Source organism: Pseudophryne corroboree, chromosome 3 (genome assembly GCF_028390025.1).
Source record: "Pseudophryne corroboree isolate aPseCor3 chromosome 3, aPseCor3.hap2, whole genome shotgun sequence".
NCBI lineage: Eukaryota > Metazoa > Chordata > Amphibia > Anura > Myobatrachidae > Pseudophryne > Pseudophryne corroboree.
The window spans coordinates 364,573,485-364,594,649 of record NC_086446.1 but is presented as its reverse complement, the minus strand read 5'-3'; the positions used below and the strand labels follow the sequence as shown (position 1 = coordinate 364,594,649).

The 21,165-nt window shown below is 43.6% G+C and overlaps 1 protein-coding gene across 1 annotated transcript in view; it reads right to left on the bottom strand.

The window, feature by feature from the left end:
• Positions 1-21,165, bottom strand: part of LOC135057283 (NXPE family member 4-like) — a 118,346-nt gene that overhangs the window by 19,582 nt on the left and 77,599 nt on the right. The window lies entirely within an intron of this gene.

Here is a 21,165-nt window from a genome sequence, read left to right as displayed (position 1 = left end):
GCGTACAAATTCAGCTAGCGATCAACTCGGAATGACCCCCATTATGCCCAAAATCTGAAGAAAATTCTACTAAGGGCCAGCCCTATTAGGTGTGTGTGTGTTGGGGGGTGGGAGGGGGAGTGTCAAACTATATTCCTGGTCACTGTGTAATAATATATTTAAAATAGATTAGATTCACATCCAGTGCTATATATATATATATATATATATATATATATATATATATATATATATATATATACAGATGTAGCCATGCTCATCGTGTATACATCTCGGTGTCGTTGCGCCTTGTTAGAAATACAGCTAATGGTATTGCATGCTTACATGTGTATGGTCTCTTAATGGGTCTGTTGACAGCAGCATAGCACAGTTCATTCAGTCTTTAGTGGACGTATCCCATATTGTCACATATACTGTATAACATATATTTTAATGTATATTTTATATTGTGCTTAAAATATACTAATTATCCTCAATGGTTTAGAAATGAAAAATGCCTCAACTATAGGCAGTGACCGCTCCTGTTTGGAGCTCTACCATCTATTCATGTTAGACAATCTATCTTATCATGAAAAGGATTTTTTTTAAATAGTGTATCAGTTTAATAGTCAAAAACATGTTCTTATAGTAGTGTCTAGTTGTTTTTATTAATGTAATATTATCCCTGCAGCAGCAAGTCTATTTATTTTTTCACTTTGATCATATATAGTACATGCTTTACTACTTGGTAACAGCTGTCATTGCTGAAAGACAGGTTAATGTTACACTGACACACTTACTACAAGTATATCATAAATTAGGAAACAAAGTATTATACAGGATATATCGGGATTAGTATGATTTACCTACAATCAAAATCCGGACGGTCTAAATACCGACAACAATTGACCGATGGTCAAAATACTGACAAGCTCAAAATACCGACATTTAAAATGTCAACAGGTCAAACAGTCGATACAAGGTTTTTTTTTTTAAACAAAATTGGTGCGTATGTCAACATAGGATGACATGGACACCATATATGTGTACCACATCCCCTCACATGGCTCACTGCACTCACCATGCTTCGGGCACACTATTATATTCCCCCTCCACGTCCACTGGGATGGTAAAGTATGAACAAGTCAGTTTCAATGAAAAAATCATGAAAAACTCATGTTGATTTTGTGACCTGTTGGCATTTTAAATGTCGGTATTTTGATCATGTCAACATTTTTAATTTCAGTATTTTGACCATGTCGGTATTTTAACCCATACTTGCCTACCTGACCCTCTCCATGAGGGAGAAAATGCTCTGTTCCTGGACTCTCCTGGTAATGTATGATTGCCATCACCTATGGTGAAACACCTTTCTTATCAATTAACTAGCTGACCACAGGTGATGGCAATCATACATTACCAGGAAAGTCCAGGAACAGAGCATTTTCTCCCTCATGGCGAGGGTCAGGTAGGCAAGTATGTTTTAACCTTGTCGGTATTTTGACTGTTGGTCAATGCATACCTCCCAACATGACCCTCTCCAGGAGGGACAGAATGCTCTGCTCCTGGACTTCCCTCTTAATTTATGATTGCCATCACCTGTGGTGTAACGCCTTTCTTATCCACCAACCTGTTCAACACAGGTGCCGGCAATCACAAATTAAGAGAAAAGTCCAGAAGCAGAGCATTGTGTCCCTCCTGGGGAGGGTCATGTTGGGAGGTATGGTCAATGGTTGTCAGTATTTTGTCCGTGGGGATTTTGATTGTAGGTAAATTGACTACATCCCGATATATCTTATGTGGCAGCTGTTGTTGTTAGTAACACAGGCTTCAGCAGCAGTCCTGTGATATTGAGTACTTACTGCTTCTTACTGAAACGTAGCCCACAGTGTCAGCCCTAATTGCACAAATGTTATCAGTGTAATGGTGTGTTTGTAATAGTATCTACAGTAGTACTTTTTTATTCAGTCAAAATGTCATATCTCCTTGCAGCAACAGCAACATGTCTGATCATATTTTCACTTTGATTATACACATACTTAAATTCATATCTCCGAACATGAACCTCTCCAGGAGGGACAATTCATGATTGCCCTCAGCTGTGGTGAAACACCTTTCTTATCCATTAACCTGCTCAAAACAGGTGACAGCAATCATAAATTAAGAGGAAAGTCCAGAAGCAGAGCATTGTGTCCCTCCTGGAGAGGGTCATGTTGGGAGGTATGCTTATGTAGTAAAATGCAGGTTAATGTTGCACTGATACAGTGGCCACAAGTATATCATATATTTGGAAACAAAGTATCATACAGCATATATCTTATTTGGCAGCTGTTACTGTAAGTACTGTAACACCAGCTTCAGCAGCAGTCCCATACCTCCCAACATGACCCTCTCCAGGAGGGGCAGAATGCTCTGCTTCTGGACTTCCCTCTTAATGTATGATTGCAAGCACCTGTGGTGAAACACCTTTCTTATCCATTAACCTGTTCAAAACAGGTGACAGCAATCATACATTAAGAGAAAAGTATAGAAGCAGAGCATTGTGTCCCTCCTGGAGAGGGTCATGTTGGGAGGTATGCAGCCCTATGTTACTAAGGGTATCCGGTCTCTAGGTCGACAACGCTTAGGTCGTCAATGTCTAGGTCGACCACAATTGGTCGACAGTAAATAGGTCGACATGGTTTCTAGGTCGACATGGTCTCTCAGTTGACATCTTCTAGGTCGACAGGACAGAAGGTCGACATGAGTTTTTTAAAAATGTTTTAACTTTTTCATGCTTTACGATCCACGTGGACTACAATTGGGAATGGTAACCTGTGCAAAGTGCAGTGGTAGTGGAGCGAGGCACCTTTCCAGAAGTATGGCGAGGAAAGGGGACACGGTGCACTAATTGGGGTTCCCGGTCACTCTACGAAAAAAAGAACACCATTTTTTTTTAAATACTTATGTCGACCTTTTGTCATGTCGGCCTTGTACTTGTCGACCTAGAGACCATGTCAACATAGAGACCACGTCGGCCTTACTGTCGACCAATAGTGGTCGACCTAGAGACTGTCGACCTAAGTATGGTGGACCCTATGATCCACACCCGTTAATAAGGGCTTCCTGATTCCTATACAAATGTGGTCCACAGTGTCAGCATTGATAGCACAAGTTTTACAAAGCTGGACATACTGTAGGTATGTGAAGGACTCTTAAATAGGACATCAAATTGCTGGGTCCATGGGTATAGTAATCTTAATTATATTGAGCTACACATCACATCTAACAAAAGATTCTTTTTCATAGACAATTCAATAATCATAATACATTGTTCATACTCAATTTAAACTCTAAAATGCCGACATGCATGTTTCACATACAACTTTCTCAATGCAAACCTAAAGGCCTAATCCAGAAAGGCTTTAACAGGTAGAGGAACCAACCCACATATTCTGGCCCGGTCACATGATACTTATGGCCAATCGGATATCACCTAGTGAAATTAATGTGAGCATAGTATGCAGAGCCGATACTAGACTTTTTGGTGCCCTGTGCCAGAGAGAGAATTGGCGCCCCCCTCCACCCCATTTTTCCAATAGGGATATAAGGCGAATACCTTATGGGGAAAGGGCATGACAAGAATGATTTGATTCCAGAGAAAGCCCATGCTATGATATGTAAATATATATACACTTGAATTGTGTGTGTGTATATATATATATATATATATATATATATATATCAACACAAAATCCGGCACTCCTTAGCAAAATCCCAGAGATAACTTGTCGGGTGCCCTCTGTAATAACTGTCTGGCCAACAGTCAAGAATATCAACACACGTATCAGCGGCACTCCGGACTCAGAAACAAATTACACCAGCAACATCTTATGTCATCAACGTTTCAGTGCCTGGAAGCACTTTTATCAAGATTGTTAGCATACATAATTTGTTTCTGAGTCCGGAGTGCTGCTGATACGTGTGTATATATATATATATATATATATATATATACATACACCACAACAATACTCTCCCTCTGCGCTAATAAATACAGTGTTCTTAATGCAATTGCTGCACTAAATGTAGGAGTGGCAGACCGAATCTTCTAAATTCCCTGTTAGAAGGAATTGATAATAGGAATATATAGCACAATAGAAGAATTGGCGCCCACAGTTCGTATTAATGCTTAATAATATAAATAGACCCTTTAATGGGTTTCACTTGTAAAATACAATAGTGACATGTTCCATCTAAAAACTTTTATTATCATAAAAACATACAATCAGTATACTCAATGATATCCACTTTTTCTGTTTTTACTTGTTCAGGTGTTTAGATTAAATGATGCAGCTATGATTGGTACGTTTGGGTTTAAATAAGCAGCCAGGTATGGCATGTGTTATATCCTCTGACGAAACCGCCGGGAGATAAGTGCGGAGAAACACATAAGGAGTCTACAAACCCACTTAGAGAATCCGTCTCCATGGTCTTACTCCAAGGACAGCCGACTACAGACAGCATACAACCGCTGCTGCTACTTGAGTCCACTGCAAAGACTCTACAGCGATTGTGAAATATACAAGCCCGGTAAGAGTGACCTGTTTATGCCTGCACCACTAATCAATTGGACGCTGTCAGCATTTGTTCGGACATTGGTGGAGTATAGCACCTGTACATCACCGCTCCGGCGCCCTCCCTCTGCCCGTTCTCACAGCGATATTATCAATTAACGGAGGAATGACTGAATGTTGGTTTGCCTGCCACTAGAATCCTCACGCTGTTGCTTGACCAATTAAAACAAATATAAGAACTAAGGAGTTGAGCGGCAAATGGGTCACTCTCTGTCTACTTAAGACTGTATTTATCATCTAAGCACCTCATATCCCTGAATATAAGGAACATTGCATATAGAGATGAGCGGGTTCGGTTCCTCGGAATCCGAACCCGCCCGAACTTCAGCTTTTTTTACACGGATCCGAGCGACTCGGATCTTCCCGCCTTGCTCGGTTAACCCGAGCGCGCCCGAACGTCATCATGACGCTGTCGGATTCTCGCGAGGCTCGGATTCTATCGCGAGACTCGGATTCTATATAAGGAGCCGCGCGTCGCCGCCATTTTCACACGTGCATTGAGATTGATAGGGAGAGGACGTGGCTGGCGTCCTCTCCATTTAGATTATAAGAGAGAGAGATTTACTGGAGCTTAGGACTAGGAGGAGTACTGTAGAAGTGTAGAGAGTGCAGAGAGTTTACTAGTGAGTGACCACCAGACAGTGCAGTTTATTTAATATATCCGTTCTCTGCCTGAAAAAAGCGATACACACAGTGACTCAGTCACATACCATATCTGTGTGCACTGCTCAGGCTCAGCCCAGTGTGCTGCATCATCTATACATATTATATATCTGTCTGACTGCTCAGCTCACACAGCTTATAATTGTGGGGGAGACTGGGGAGCACTGCAGTGCCAGTTATAGGTTATAGCAGGAGCCAGGAGTACATAATATTATATAGTGAGTGACCACCAGACAGTGCAGTTTATTTAATATATCCGTTCTCTGCCTGAAAAAAGCGATACACACAGTGACTCAGTCACATACCATATCTGTGTGCACTGCTCAGGCTCAGCCCAGTGTGCTGCATCATCTATATATATTATATATCTGTCTGACTGCTCAGCTCACACAGCTTATAATTGTGGGGGAGACTGGGGAGCACTGCAGTGCCAGTTATAGGTTATAGCAGGAGCCAGGAGTACATAATATTATATTAAAATTAAACAGTGCACACTTTTGCTGCAGGAGTGCCACTGCCAGTGTGACTGACCAGTGACCTGACCACACTGACCACCAGTATAGTTAGTAGTATACTTATATTGTGATTGCCTGAAAAAGTTAAACACTCGTCGTGTGACTTCACTTGTGTGTTGTTTTTTTTTTTTTATTCTATAAAAATAAAACTCATTCTGCTGACAGACAGTGTCCAGCAGGTCCGTCATTATATAATATATTATATATACCTGTCCGGCTGCAGTAGTGATATATATATATTTTTTATATCATTTATCATCCAGTCGCAGCAGACACAGTACGGTAGTTCACGGCTGTGGCTACCTCTGTGTCTGCACTCGGCAGGCAGTCCGTCCATAATTGTATACCACCTAACCGTGGTTTTTTTTCTTCTTTATACATACATACTACTACGACATCTCTTTATCAACCAGTCTATATTAGCAGCAGACACAGTACAGTACGGTAGTTCACGGCTGTGGCTACCTCTGTGTCTGCACTCGGCAGGCAGTCCGTCCATAATTGTATACCACCTAACCGTGGTTTTTTTTTCTTACTTCTTTATACATACATAGTTACATAGACATCTCTTTATCAACCAGTCTATATTAGCAGCAGACACAGTACAGTACGGTAGTTCACGGCTGTGGCTACCTCTGTGTCTGCACTCGGCAGGCAGTCCGTCCATAATTGTATACCACCTAACCGTGGTTTTTTTTTCTTCTTTATACATACATAGTTACATAGACATCTCTTTATCAACCAGTCTATATTAGCAGCAGACACAGTACAGTACGGTAGTTCACGGCTGTGGCTACCTCTGTGTCTGCACTCGGCAGGCAGTCCGTCCATAATTGTATACCACCTAACCGTGGTTTTTTTTCTTTCTTCTTTATACATACATAGTTACATAGACATCTCTTTATCAACCAGTCTATATTAGCAGCAGACACAGTACAGTACGGTAGTTCACGGCTGTGGCTACCTCTGTGTCTGCACTCGGCAGGCAGTCCGTCCATAATTGTATACCACCTAACCGTGGTTTTTTTTTCTTTCTTCTTTATACATACATAGTTACATAGACATCTCTTTATCAACCAGTCTATATTAGCAGCAGACACAGTACAGTACGGTAGTTCACGGCTGTGGCTACCTCTGTGTCTGCACTCGGCAGGCAGTCCGTCCATAATTGTATACCACCTAACCGTGGTTTTTTTTTCTTTCTTCTTTATACATACATAGTTACATAGACATCTCTTTATCAACCAGTCTATATTAGCAGCAGACACAGTACAGTACGGTAGTTCACGGCTGTGGCTACCTCTGTGTCTGCACTCGGCAGGCAGTCCGTCCATAATTGTATACCACCTAACCGTGGTTTTTTTTTTTCTTCTTTATACATACATAGTTACATAGACATCTCTTTATCAACCAGTCTATATTAGCAGCAGACACAGTACAGTACGGTAGTTCATGGCTGTGGCTACCTCTGTGTCTGCACTCGGCAGGCAGTCCGTCCATAATTGTATACCACCTAACCGTGGTTTTTTTTTCTTTCTTCTTTATACATACATACTACTACGACATCTCTTTATCAACCAGTCTATATTATTAGCAGCAGACACAGTACAGTACGGTAGTTCACGGCTGTGGCTACCTCTGTGTCTGCACTCGGCAGGCAGTCCGTCCATAATTGTATACCACCTAACCGTGGTTTTTTTTTCTTTCTTCTTTATACATACATAGTTACATAGACATCTCTTTATCAACCAGTCTATATTAGCAGCAGACACAGTACAGTACGGTAGTTCACGGCTGTGGCTACCTCTGTGTCTGCACTCGGCAGGCAGTCCATAATTGTATACTAGTATCCATCTCCATTGTTTACCTGAGGTGCCTTTTAGTTGTGCCTATTAAAATATGGAGAACAAAAATGTTGAGGTTCCAAAATTAGGGAAAGATCAAGATCCACTTCCACCTCGTGCTGAAGCTGCTGCCACTAGTCATGGCCGAGACGATGAAATGCCAGCAACGTCGTCTGCCAAGGCCGATGCCCAATGTCATAGTACAGAGCATGTCAAATCCAAAACACCAAATATCAGAAAAAAAAGGACTCCAAAACCTAAAATAAAATTGTCGGAGGAGAAGCGTAAACTTGCCAATATGCCATTTACGACACGGAGTGGCAAGGAACGGCTGAGGCCCTGGCCTATGTTCGTGGCTAGTGGTTCAGCTTCACATGAGGATGGAAGCACTCAGCCTCTCGCTAGAAAAATGAAAAGACTCAAGCTGGCAAAAGCAGCACAGCAAAGAACTGTGCATTCTTCGAAATCCCAAATCCACAAGGAGAGTCCAATTGTGTCGGTTGCGATGCCTGACCTTCCCAACACTGGACGTGAAGAGCATGCGCCTTCCACCATTTGCACGCCCCCTGCAAGTGCTGGAAGGAGCACCCGCAGTCCAGTTCCTGATAGTCAGATTGAAGATGTCAGTGTTGAAGTACACCAGGATGAGGAGGATATGGGTGTTGCTGGCGCTGGGGAGGAAATTGACCAGGAGGATTCTGATGGTGAGGTGGTTTGTTTAAGTCAGGCACCCAGGGAGACACCTGTTGTCCGTGGGAGGAATATGGCCGTTGACATGCCAGGTGAAAATACCAAAAAAATCAGCTCTTCGGTGTGGAGGTATTTCACCAGAAATGCGGACAACAGGTGTCAAGCCGTGTGTTCCCTTTGTCAAGCTGTAATAAGTAGGGGTAAGGACGTTAACCACCTCGGAACATCCTCCCTTATACGTCACCTGCAGCGCATTCATAATAAGTCAGTGACAAGTTCAAAAACTTTGGGTGACAGCGGAAGCAGTCCACTGACCAGTAAATCCCTTCCTCTTGTAACCAAGCTCACGCAAACCACCCCACCAACTCCCTCAGTGTCAATTTCCTCCTTCCCCAGGAATGCCAATAGTCCTGCAGGCCATGTCACTGGCAATTCTGACGAGTCCTCTCCTGCCTGGGATTCCTCCGATGCATCCTTGCGTGTAACGCCTACTGCTGCTGGCGCTGCTGTTGTTGCCGCTGGGAGTCGATGGTCATCCCAGAGGGGAAGTCGTAAGCCCACTTGTACTACTTCCAGTAAGCAATTGACTGTTCAACAGTCCTTTGCGAGGAAGATGAAATATCACAGCAGCCATCCTACTGCAAAGCGGATAACTGAGGCCTTGGCATCCTGGGTGGTGAGAAACGTGGTTCCGGTATCCATCATTACTGCAGAGCCAACTAGAGACTTGTTGGAGGTACTGTGTCCCCGGTACCAAATACCATCTAGGTTCCATTTCTCTAGGCAGGCGATACCGAAAATGTACACAGACCTCAGAAAAAGAGTCACCAGTGTCCTAAAAAATGCAGCTGTACCCAATGTCCACTTAACCACGGACATGTGGACAAGTGGAGCAGGGCAGGGTCAGGACTATATGACTGTGACAGCCCACTGGGTAGATGTATGGACTCCCGCCGCAAGAACAGCAGCGGCGGCACCAGTAGCAGCATCTCGCAAACGCCAACTCTTTCCTAGGCAGGCTACGCTTTGTATCACCGCTTTCCAGAATACGCACACAGCTGAAAACCTCTTACGGCAACTGAGGAAGATCATCGCGGAATGGCTTACCCCAATTGGACTCTCCTGTGGATTTGTGGCATTGGACAACGCCAGCAATATTGTGTGTGCATTAAATCTGGGCCAATTCCAGCACGTCCCATGTTTTGCACATACCTTGAATTTGGTGGTGCAGAATTTTTTAAAAAACGACAGGGGCGTGCAAGAGATGCTGTCGGTGGCCAGAAGAATTGCGGGACACTTTCGGCGTACAGGCACCACGTACAGAAGACTGGAGCACCACCAAAAACTACTGAACCTGCCCTGCCATCATCTGAAGCAAGAAGTGGTATCGAGGTGGAATTCAACCCTCTATATGCTTCAGAGGTTGGAGGAGCAGCAAAAGGCCATTCAAGCCTATACAATTGAGCACGATATAGTAGGTGGAATGCACCTGTCTCAAGCGCAGTGGAGAATGATTTCAACGTTGTGCAAGGTTCTGATGCCCTTTGAACTTGCCACACGTGAAGTCAGTTCAGACACTGCCAGCCTGAGTCAGGTCATTCCCCTCATCAGGCTTTTGCAGAAGAAGCTGGAGACATTGAAGGAGGAGCTAACACGGAGCGATTCCGCTAGGCATGTGGGACTTGTGGATGGAGCCCTTAATTCGCTTAACAAGGATTCACGGGTGGTCAATCTGTTGAAATCAGAGCACTACATTTTGGCCACCGTGCTCGATCCTAGATTTAAAGCCTACCTTGGATCTCTCTTTCCGGCAGACACAAGTCTGCTGGGGTTGAAAGACCTGCTGGTGACAAAATTGTCAAGTCAAGCGGAACGCGACCTGTCAACATCTCCTCCTTCACATTCTCCCGCAACTGGGGGTGCGAGGAAAAGGCTCAGAATTCCGAGCCCACCTGCTGGCGGTGATGCAGGGCAGTCTGGAGCGACTGCTGATGCTGACATCTGGTCCGGACTGAAGGACCTGACAACGATTACGGACATGTCGTCTACTGTCACTGCATATGATTCTCTCAACATTGATAGAATGGTGGAGGATTATATGAGTGACCGCATCCAAGTAGGCACGTCACACAGTCCGTACTTATACTGGCAGGAAAAAGAGGCAATTTGGAGGCCCTTGCACAAACTGGCTTTATTCTACCTAAGTTGCCCTCCCACAAGTGTGTACTCCGAAAGAGTGTTTAGTGCCGCCGCTCACCTTGTCAGCAATCGGCGTACGAGGTTACATCCAGAAAATGTGGAGAAGATGATGTTCATTAAAATGAATTATAATCAATTCCTCCGCGGAGACATTGACCAGCAGCAATTGCCTCCACAAAGTACACAGGGAGCTGAGATGGTGGATTCCAGTGGGGACGAATTGATAATCTGTGAGGAGGGGGATGTACACGGTGATATATCGGAGGGTGATGATGAGGTGGACATCTTGCCTCTGTAGAGCCAGTTTGTGCAAGGAGAGATTAATTGCTTCTTTTTTGGGGGGGGTCCAAACCAACCCGTCATATCAGTCACAGTCGTGTGGCAGACCCTGTCACTGAAATGATGGGTTGGTTAAAGTGTGCATGTCCTGTTTTGTTTATACAACATAAGGGTGGGTGGGAGGGCCCAAGGACAATTCCATCTTGCACCTCTTTTTTCTTTTCTTTTTCTTTGCATCATGTGCTGATTGGGGAGGGTTTTTTGGAAGGGACATCCTGCGTGACACTGCAGTGCCACTCCTAAATGGGCCCGGTGTTTGTGTCGGCCACTAGGGTCGCTAATCTTACTCACACAGTCAGCTACCTCATTGCGCCTCTTTTTTTCTTTGCGTCATGTGCTGTTTGGGGAGGGTTTTTTGGAAGGGACATCCTGCGTGACACTGCAGTGCCACTCCTAGATGGGCCCGGTGTTTGTGTCGGCCACTAGGGTCGCTAATCTTACTCACACAGCTACCTCATTGCGCCTCTTTTTTTCTTTGCGTCATGTGCTGTTTGGGGAGGGTTTTTTGGAAGGGACATCCTGCGTGACACTGCAGTGCCACTCCTAGATGGGCCCGGTGTTTGTGTCGGCCACTAGGGTCGCTAATCTTACTCACACAGCTACCTCATTGCGCCTCTTTTTTTCTTTGCGTCATGTGCTGTTTGGGGAGGGTTTTTTGGAAGGGCCATCCTGCGTGACACTGCAGTGCCACTCCTAGATGGGCCCGGTGTTTGTGTCGGCCACTAGGGTCGCTAATCTTACTCACACAGCTACCTCATTGCGCCTCTTTTTTTCTTTGCGTCATGTGCTGTTTGGGGAGGGTTTTTTGGAAGGGACATCCTGCGTGACACTGCAGTGCCACTCCTAGATGGGCCCGGTGTTTGTGTCGGCCACTAGGGTCGCTTATCTTACTCACACAGCGACCTCGGTGCAAATTTTAGGACTAAAAATAATATTGTGAGGTGTTAGGTATTCAGAATAGACTGAAAATGAGTGTAAATTATGGTTTTTGAGGTTAATAATACTTTGGGATCAAAATGACCCCCAAATTCTATGATTTAAGCTGTTTTTTAGTGTTTTTTGAAAAAAACACCCGAATCCAAAACACACCCGAATCCGACAAAAAAAATTCGGTGAGGTTTTGCCAAAACGCGTTCGAACCCAAAACACGGCCGCGGAACCGAACCCAAAACCAAAACACAAAACCCGAAAAATTTCAGGCGCTCATCTCTAATTGCATATAAGGGTTCTTGGTGTGTTTGTATAATATTGTAGACGCTTATGATATATATTTACCACAGTTTTTTATGAATTGTATGTCAACCTTTTACAATATAATAATAAGATTTTACTTACCGGTAAATCTATTTCTCGTAGTCCGTAGTGGATGCTGGGGACTCCGTAAGGACCATGGGGATAGACGGGCTCCGCAGGAGACATGGGCACTTTAAGAAAGAATTTAGGATCTGGTGTGCTCTGGCTCCTCCCTCTATGCCCCTCCTCTAGACCTCAGTAAGACAAACTGTGCCCAGAAGAGCTGACAGTACAAGGAAAGGATTTTGAAATCCAGGGTAAGATTCATTCCAGCCACACCAATCACACCGTATACTAAGTGACAACAACTAGTTAACAGTATGATCTATAACAGAGCATCAGGCATAACCCCTGATGCAACAATAACGTAACCCTTATGTAACCAATAACTATATACAAGCATTGCAGAAGTAGTCCGCACTTGGGACGGGCGCCCAGCATCCACTACGGACTACGAGAAATAGATTTACCGGTAAGTAAAATCTTATTTTCTCTAACGTCCTAGTGGATGCTGGGGACTCCGTAAGGACCATGGGGTTTATACCAAAGCTCCCAAACGGGCGGGAGAGTGCGGATGACTCTGCAGCACCGACTGAGCAAACACAAGGTCCTCCTCAGCCAGGGTATCAAACTTGTAGAATTTTGCAAAAGTGTTTGAACCTGACCAAGTAGCCGCTCGGCAAAGCTGTAATGCCGAGATCCCTCGGGCAGCTGCCCAAGAAGAGCCCACCTTCCTAGTGGAATGGGCTTTAACTGATTTTGGCAGCGGCAATCCAGCCGCAGAATGAGCCTGCTGAATCGTGTTACAGATCCAGCGAGCAATAGTTTGCTTTGAAGCAGGAGCACCAAGCTTGTTGGAAGCATACAGGATAAACAAAGACTCTGTTTTCCTGACCCTAGCCATTCTGGCTACATAAACCTTCAAAGCCCTGACCACATCAAGTAGCTCGGTATACTCCAAGTCCGTAGTAGCCACAGGCACCACAATAGGTTGGTTTATATGAAAGGATGAAACCACCTTCGGCAGAAATTGTGGACGAGTCTGCAATTCCGCTCTATCAGCATGCAAAACCAGATAGGGGCTTTTATGTGACAAAGCCGCCAACTCTGACACACGCCTAGCCGAAGCTAAGGCTAATAACATGACCACCTTCCACGTGAGATATTTCAACTCCACGGTCTTAAGTGGTTCAAACCAGTGGGATTTCAGGAAACTCAACACCACGTTAAGATCCCAAGGTGCCACTGGAGGCACAAAAGGGGGCTGAATATGCATAACTCCCTTTACAAACATTTGAACTTCCGGTAGAGAAGCCAACTCTTTTTGAAAGAAAATGGATAGGGCAGAAATCTGGACCTTAATGGAACCCAATTTTAGGCCCAAATCCACTCCTGACTGTAGGAAGTGAAGGAAACGGCCCAGCTGGAATTCCTCCGTAGGAGCATTCCTGGCCTCACACCAAGCAACATATTTTCGCCATATACAGTGATAATGTTGAGCTGTCATGTCCTTCCTAGCCTTTATCAGCGTAGGAATGACCTCATCCGGAATGCCTTTTTCTGCTAGGATCCGGCGTTCAACCGCCATGCCGTCAAACGCAGCCGTGGTAAGTCTTGGAACAGACAGGGCCCTTGTTGCAACAAGTCCTGTCTTAGAGGAAGAGGCCACGGGTCCTCTGTGAGCATTTCTTGCAGATCTGGATACCAAGTACTTCGTGGCCAATCTGGAACAATGAGTATTGTTCTCACTCCTCTTTTTCTTATTATCCTCAGCACCTTGTGTATGAGAGGAAGAGGAGGAAATACATAGACCGACTGGAACACCCACGGTGTAACCATGGCGTCTACAGCTATCGCCTGAGGGTCTCTTGACCTGGCGCAATACAGCTGCAGCTTTTTGTTGAGGCGGGACGCCATCATGTCCACCTGTGGCAGTTCCCACTGACTTGTAATCTGTGCAAAGACTTCCTGATAAAGTCCCCACTCTCCCGGGTGGAGGTCATGTCTGCTGAGGAAGTCTGCTTCCCAGTTGTCCACTCCCGGGATGAACACTGCTGACAGTGCGCTTACATGATTTTCCGCCCAGCGAAGATTCTTGGTGGCTTCCGCCATCGCCACCCTGCTCCTTGTGCCGCCTTGGCGGTATACATGAGCCACTGCGGTGATGTTGTCTGACTGAATCAGAACAGGTTGGTCGCGAAGCAGGATCTCCGCTTGACGTAGGGCATTGTATATGGCCCTTAGTTCCAGGATGTTGATGTGCAGGCAAGTCCCTTGACTTGACCACAGACCTTGGAAATTTTTTCCCTGTGTGACTGCACCCCAACCTTGGATGCTTGCGTCCGTGGTCACCAGGACCCAGTCCTGAATGCCGAATCTGCATCCCTCGAGAAGGTGAGCGCTCTGCAGCCACCACAAGAGTGACACCCTGGCCCTGGGGGATAGGGTGATTAACCGATGCATCTGAAGATGTGATCCGGACCACTTGTCCAGTAAGTCCCATTGAAAGGTCCTCGCATGGAACCTGCCGAAGGGAATGGCCTCGTATGATGCCACCATCTTTCCCAGGACACGAGTGCAGTGATGCACTGATACCTGTTTTGGTTTTAATAGGTTCCCGACCAGCGTCATGAGTTCCTGAGCTTTCTCCATCGGGAGATAAACCCTTTTCTGGTCTAGAATCATGCCCAGGAAAGGCAGACGAGTCGTAGGAACCAACTGTGGCTTTGGAATATTTAGAATCCAGCCGTGTTGCTGTAACACTTCCAGAGAAAGTGCTACACTGATCAGCAACTGCTCATTCGATCTCGCTTTTATGAGGAGATCGTCCAAGTATGGGATAATTGTTGATTTCGCAGGAGTACCATCATTTCCGCCATTACCTTGGTAAATATTCTTTGTGCCGTGGAGAGACCAAACTGCAACGTCTGAAATTGGTAATGACAAATCTGTACCATAAACCTGAGGTACGCCTGATGAGGTGGATAAATGGGGACATGCAGGTATGCATCCTTTATGTCCAGAGACACCATAAAATCCCCCCCTTCCAGGCTTGCTATGACCGCTCTCAGCGATTCCATCTTGAACTTGAACCTTTTCAGGTATATGTTCAGGGATTTACAATTCAATATGGGTCTGACCGAACCGTCCGGTTTCGGGACTACAAACATGGTCGAATAATAACCCCTTCCTTGTTGAAGGAGGGGAACATTGACCACCACCTGTTGAAGATACAATTTGTGAATTGCAGTTAACACTATCTCCCTCTCATGGGGGGAAGCTGGCAGGGCCGATTTGAGGTATCGGTAAGGGGGCATCTCCTCGAATTCCAGCTTGTATCCCTGAGACACAATGTCTATTTCCCAGGGATCCAACTGGGAGTGAACCCACTTGTGGCTGAAATTTCGGAGACGTGCCCCCACCGGGCCTAGCTCCGCCTGTGGAGCCCCAGTGTCATGCGGTCGATTTTGTGGAAGCCGGGGAGGACTTATGTTCCTGGGAACTAGCTGTGTTGTGCAGCTTCTTTCCTCTGCCCCTGCCTCTGGCAAGAAAGGACGCACCTCAGACTTTCTTGTATTTCTGTGAACGAAAGGACTGCATTTGGTAATACGGTGCTTTCTTAGGCTGTGAGGAAACATATGGCAAAAAATTTGACAGTGCCCAACTGTATATATGAGTACTTTTGCCACCAGAGGTCCATATGCTGCCCAGGGCGCCCCCCCCCCCCCCTTGCGCCCTGCACCCTTACAGTGACCGGAGTATGTGAGGAGTGTTTGGAGCAATGGAGCACAGCTGCAGTGCTGTGCGTTACCTCATGTGAAGAACGGAGTCTTCTGCCGCCGATTTCGAAGTCTTCTTGCTTCTCAAACTCACATGGCTTCTGTCTTCCGGCTCTGCGAGGGGAAAGGCGGCGTGGCTCTGGGATCGGACGATGAGGGTGAGATCCTGTGTACGATACCTCTGGAGCTAATGGTGTCCAGTAGCCTACGAATCAGGACCTATCTTCAGAGAGTAGGGCTGCTTCTCTCCCCTCAGTCCCACGATGCAGGCAGTCTGTTGCCAGCAGAGCTCCCTGAAAATAAAAAATCTAACAAAATACTTTCTTACAGCAAGCTCTGGAGAGCTCACTGAAAAGCACCCTGCTCGTCTGGGCACAATATCAAACTGAGGTCTAGAGGAGGGGCATTGAGGGAGGAGCCAGAGCACACCAGATCCTAAATTCTTTCTTAAAGTGCCCATGTCTCCTGCGGAGCCCGTCTATCCCCATGGTCCTTACGGAGTCCCCAGCATCCACTAGGACGTTAGAGAAATATTGTTTGTAGATTAAATATGTAATAAACAATTACTTTTGATTATAGCGCTTCCTGATATATATTATATATCTTTTTATATTTAGTAATTATAACAGATTGACAAGTGCTACCAACGGTGACCCCTACCCTGCAGCGCTATGTGCAGTGTCCCCTCTCCACACACCTACTTTTGGCCCTGATAATGTGTCTGATCATGTGACTCCTGTGGCCAACCACACAATGTGCATTGGAGTCAATGGGAGTATAATGTGTGATACGATCTATTCTTCCCTCTTTTTTACCAGGGATACATATAACAAAGAGTGGTGTTTATACTTGTCAGTATGTAAGATCAAGGTACTTGTGGCGACATTATTCTACAAAATACAGAACCATCATCACCCTCTAATTTAATAATTGAAGATGATACTTAACCAGAGATGTTATAATCCCATTGTAGTAAATGATGTAATTGTAGTACATCACTCTCTTTATAATGTTGTATATACAATATAAAGATGGCCATATTCATATGTCATTCTCTAATAATGTACAAAAATAAGACAAGGATAATAATAATAGTTATAATAATAAAAAGAATCCCAATAAGTTTATAGTTGATGGTATTCAATAATATTCTATAAATTATATGATTAATTAAATGTAAATTACAAAATGGGGTAGAGTTTATTACATTTGATATAGTGTTGAGCTCATATAAAAAGTGTATTATGTGCATGGATATCAGTACATACAGAGATTGATGTAATACATTTTGGTGACAAAGTGGACTGTGGGTGTAAGGATAATATTGTACTCTCAGATATATATGAAAATTGGTATCCCATAGTGTAGATAATTACTGTTCTAAAAAAGAGTGAAAAAAGGAAAATACATGATAATCTGTGAAAACAATTGCGTGTAATCATGGTGCAATACAAAAACAATGTGATATTGGAAATTGATGAATTAACTAGTGACATGAAATATATATGCCCTTTACAATATATCAATTATATATAACAAAGAATATTAGGCTATATTATATCCATTTTATTTTATATTAGAGAAATATTATATGATTTGTTTGGACATAAAATTGGTAGAAGATACAAAAGGTATAATGAAATAAAATCAAATATTAAGAGACAAAGGGGGTCATTCCGAGTTAATCGCTCGCTATGGATTTTCGCAGTGCAGTGATCATGGCAGAACGGGGCTAATCTGTGCATGCATATGCACCACAATGCGCAGGCACGTCATACGAGTACATAGTGGTTCGTTACCCAGCGATGGCTTCTATGACGATTCCGTTTGCACAGCCGGTCGCAAGGAGATTGACAGGAAGAGGGCGTTTGTGGGTGTCAACTGACCATTTTCTGTGAGTGTTGGGAAACTAACTGTGAAACACGTGTTGGCGATTCACACCTCACCCACATGCTTTACTGAAATGTGCTTGTCAATGATATGTGCTTTATTCAGAATATGATTTGAGGAATATGAATTTTAGACAATAGGGGACCATGATTAGGTTTATATTATAGGTGCAAAGTGTGATTACAAACCATAGATTGAATATCTTAAGCTGAACACTGCACCCACGATTAAGGGCCATTAAGCTATCACGCAGCAGCAGAGAACTTTAACACACTGCATATTCATTAGCATATGTAGGACTGTGCAATACTGATAGCCTGATAATATGTAACAGCTTGAAATCCCAGTGTATCAGCTTGCAGCTGCAGACTAAAAGCTGTGAAACACATTGTATATAATTAAAGCTTGTTACAAAATTCTCTGATACATTTAGGGATAAAGTGTGTATATATAACACTGATAGCCTGATAATATGTAACAGATTGAAATCCCAGTGTATCAGCTTGCAGCTGCAGATTAAAAGCTGTAAAACACATTGTATATAATTATAGCTTGTTACAACATTCTCTGATACATTTAGGGATAAAGTGTGTATATATAACACAGTCTGATAATATGTAACAGTCTGAAATCCCAGTGTATCAGCCTGCAACCGCAGACTAAAAGCTGTGAAATATATTGTGCATAATTAAAGCCTGTCACAACATCCTCTGATACACTTAGGGATAGAGTGTATACATAAACCTGCGTGACAAATACTGCAGTAAGCTGCTGGCCTGGATTCTGTGAACTATGATGATTGAAATCATATAGATATACAGGAGGGGTATTTAGCACATAAAGCTTATTTAAGCTTATTTCACAATATTATTTTTTAGTGCATCTCTTGTGTATGGAATATCCTAATTAGCTCCTGAACCTGATCTAAAACACGCTGATACTAAAACACCCTTTTCTCTCCCACATTACTAATTACTAGGACAACACTCACTGTTAATAAGAAATCGAGCAGAATACTGACAGTTTATTAATTTTTCATCTGTATTCCCAGATAAAGTTGCATTAACAGGTTACTTGCCAACAGTAATTAACAAGAGGGGATTTAACCAGAATTATTGTGCCCAGATGGATACATAGCGCTATACTAGGCAGCGCCGACATCCGAGATTGAGAACGCTAGCCACATGAGGAATTTTTATTACATTCACGCTGTTTGAATAAGCAATTTGCCAACAGCAACTAACAAGAGGGCACTGAAAGTTATGTATTGTGTGCTATACCAGTACAATTGCATTGCATGAGGCAGCGTTGACAGCAGAGACTGAGAACGCTAGCCAGGTACAATAGTTCTGTCCCCAGATTATCTATACGATTGGGCAAGCTGCCAATAGTTATTTGTAGAAGGAAATTACAAGAACAGCACTCTACAATACAGTACAATGCACCATATGGGACATTACTGACAGCAGAGTCTGGAAATGCTGACCAACATTGTACTTTTATATAATTGTCTACAAATTTGATTGATGCTCATCAGTGGTGATACAGCATTATGTGTTAATATAAAGAGATCAATTAGTATCAAGAAGGATAGTGGTATAGCGAATATTGTGGGAACATCGGATGATGTAGTCACAATTTTGACAGGCAAGGAGCTAATTGGGACATATTGAGTTTATTCGGTCTACCCTATCAGATCTAACGTCTAATAACATACATGTTGCATGTGACAGGATGTGAACAAGCTTACGAGTGAAACGCGTTATCCATTCCACAGCTGAGTCAGAGCTGATGCCGCTGCCAGTGGGAGGCCCGTGAGCTCACACGCCCGTAATACGGGCTTTCTCTACTCACTCAATCTGTTTAATTTCCTTGATATAAGCACAAACAATCGGCCAACTCTCATTCCTGCATTGCGCTGCAGCCCCCTGCAATGTCCCTGGACACCAGGTAGCTGTATGCACTCTAACGGGAACAGCAGAACGGCTCCTTTCTTTCTTTCTTACCAGCAGATTACCCGGCCACTCTCTCATCTTCCCTCCGCTGATTACCATAGGCGTAGGTAATCAAGAAGGAATGACAGCAGAAGTTGCTGGATTTATTCACTGGTCTCCTTCTCTGTCTCTCTCGTAATTGGGGAATTCTCAAACACATATATATGTTATGATGAATATATGGTTTGATAATACGATGTACTTTAATGACTCAAAATGTTAGCTACACATATTTCATGTGTGTTTTTGGGTGAAAACGTGTAATCAAGGGAATATAACCAATACACTGTGTCTATTTTTGATATGTGGAAACTTGCCTCCCTGAAATGCTACCAATGATCCACACAGGTTATGACACTTAACATGATTTAAACCAATTACCATATTTCAAGTGTTTTTCTATTTGTGAGGACGAATGCCCTAATCACATATGACCCAGATGAGAAAGCTAATCTCCATACTGTAGCTTTCTGACATAAGAAATCTACAATTTTTAGATGTGATTGAATAATAATATCGGTACCTGTAACAACAAAGATATATGATATCATCTCATAGAGCACGTAATCGGTTTATGTGTTCTCTCTCTTCAGCCTGATGTTGAAACATAATGTACTAGATATGATTTCTGTACGAAAATAAACATCCTTGAAGTAAATATTGTGGCTTTCGGATATAAGAGAGGTACAAATTTTGGATGTGATTTATAAATGATACCGGCGGCTGCAGCGGCAGGGGCGTACTTTATCCTTCTATAGAGCATGGAATTGCATTTGGTTTTTGCTCTCTCTCTTTAGCCTGCTGCTGTAATAAAACATATGTGATTTCTGTGTAAATTGTAAACATCTTGTTGGGGTGTAGGCACCGAAAGGTAGGGTTGATCAATTGGGTCCATCTGCAGACAGTTGTAATTTATTTCTTTATCCTGTAGACGTGTGTGAATAATTCTCCGGTAATTGCAACAACAAGGATATAATTCATCCCCTAGAGTCAGCATATTTTTGCTGTCCCTTTTTGTACTGATGTTACAACGGTGATACACTCTGTGACTCACATATGATCTTTGTACGAGTCTATTTCAAATACACAGATCAGGCTGCAGGTATAATAAGTCCATGTCGGTAATATATTTGGTATTTCTCCTCACGGATCTGTGACCGCAACTCAATATAGGAAACATTTTGTCACTGATATGATTATACCCTAAGAATCCCCAATACGTGATTATTATAGAGATTGAGCTGATTACTTCCGGTCGTTTACACTTGTAAAGATGTTAACCGGGGTAAGAACTACTAACTAATAAGAAAGAAAGAAAAAATCCTACAGTCAGTGCTTTATGCACTTTGCCACTTCAAGACTGA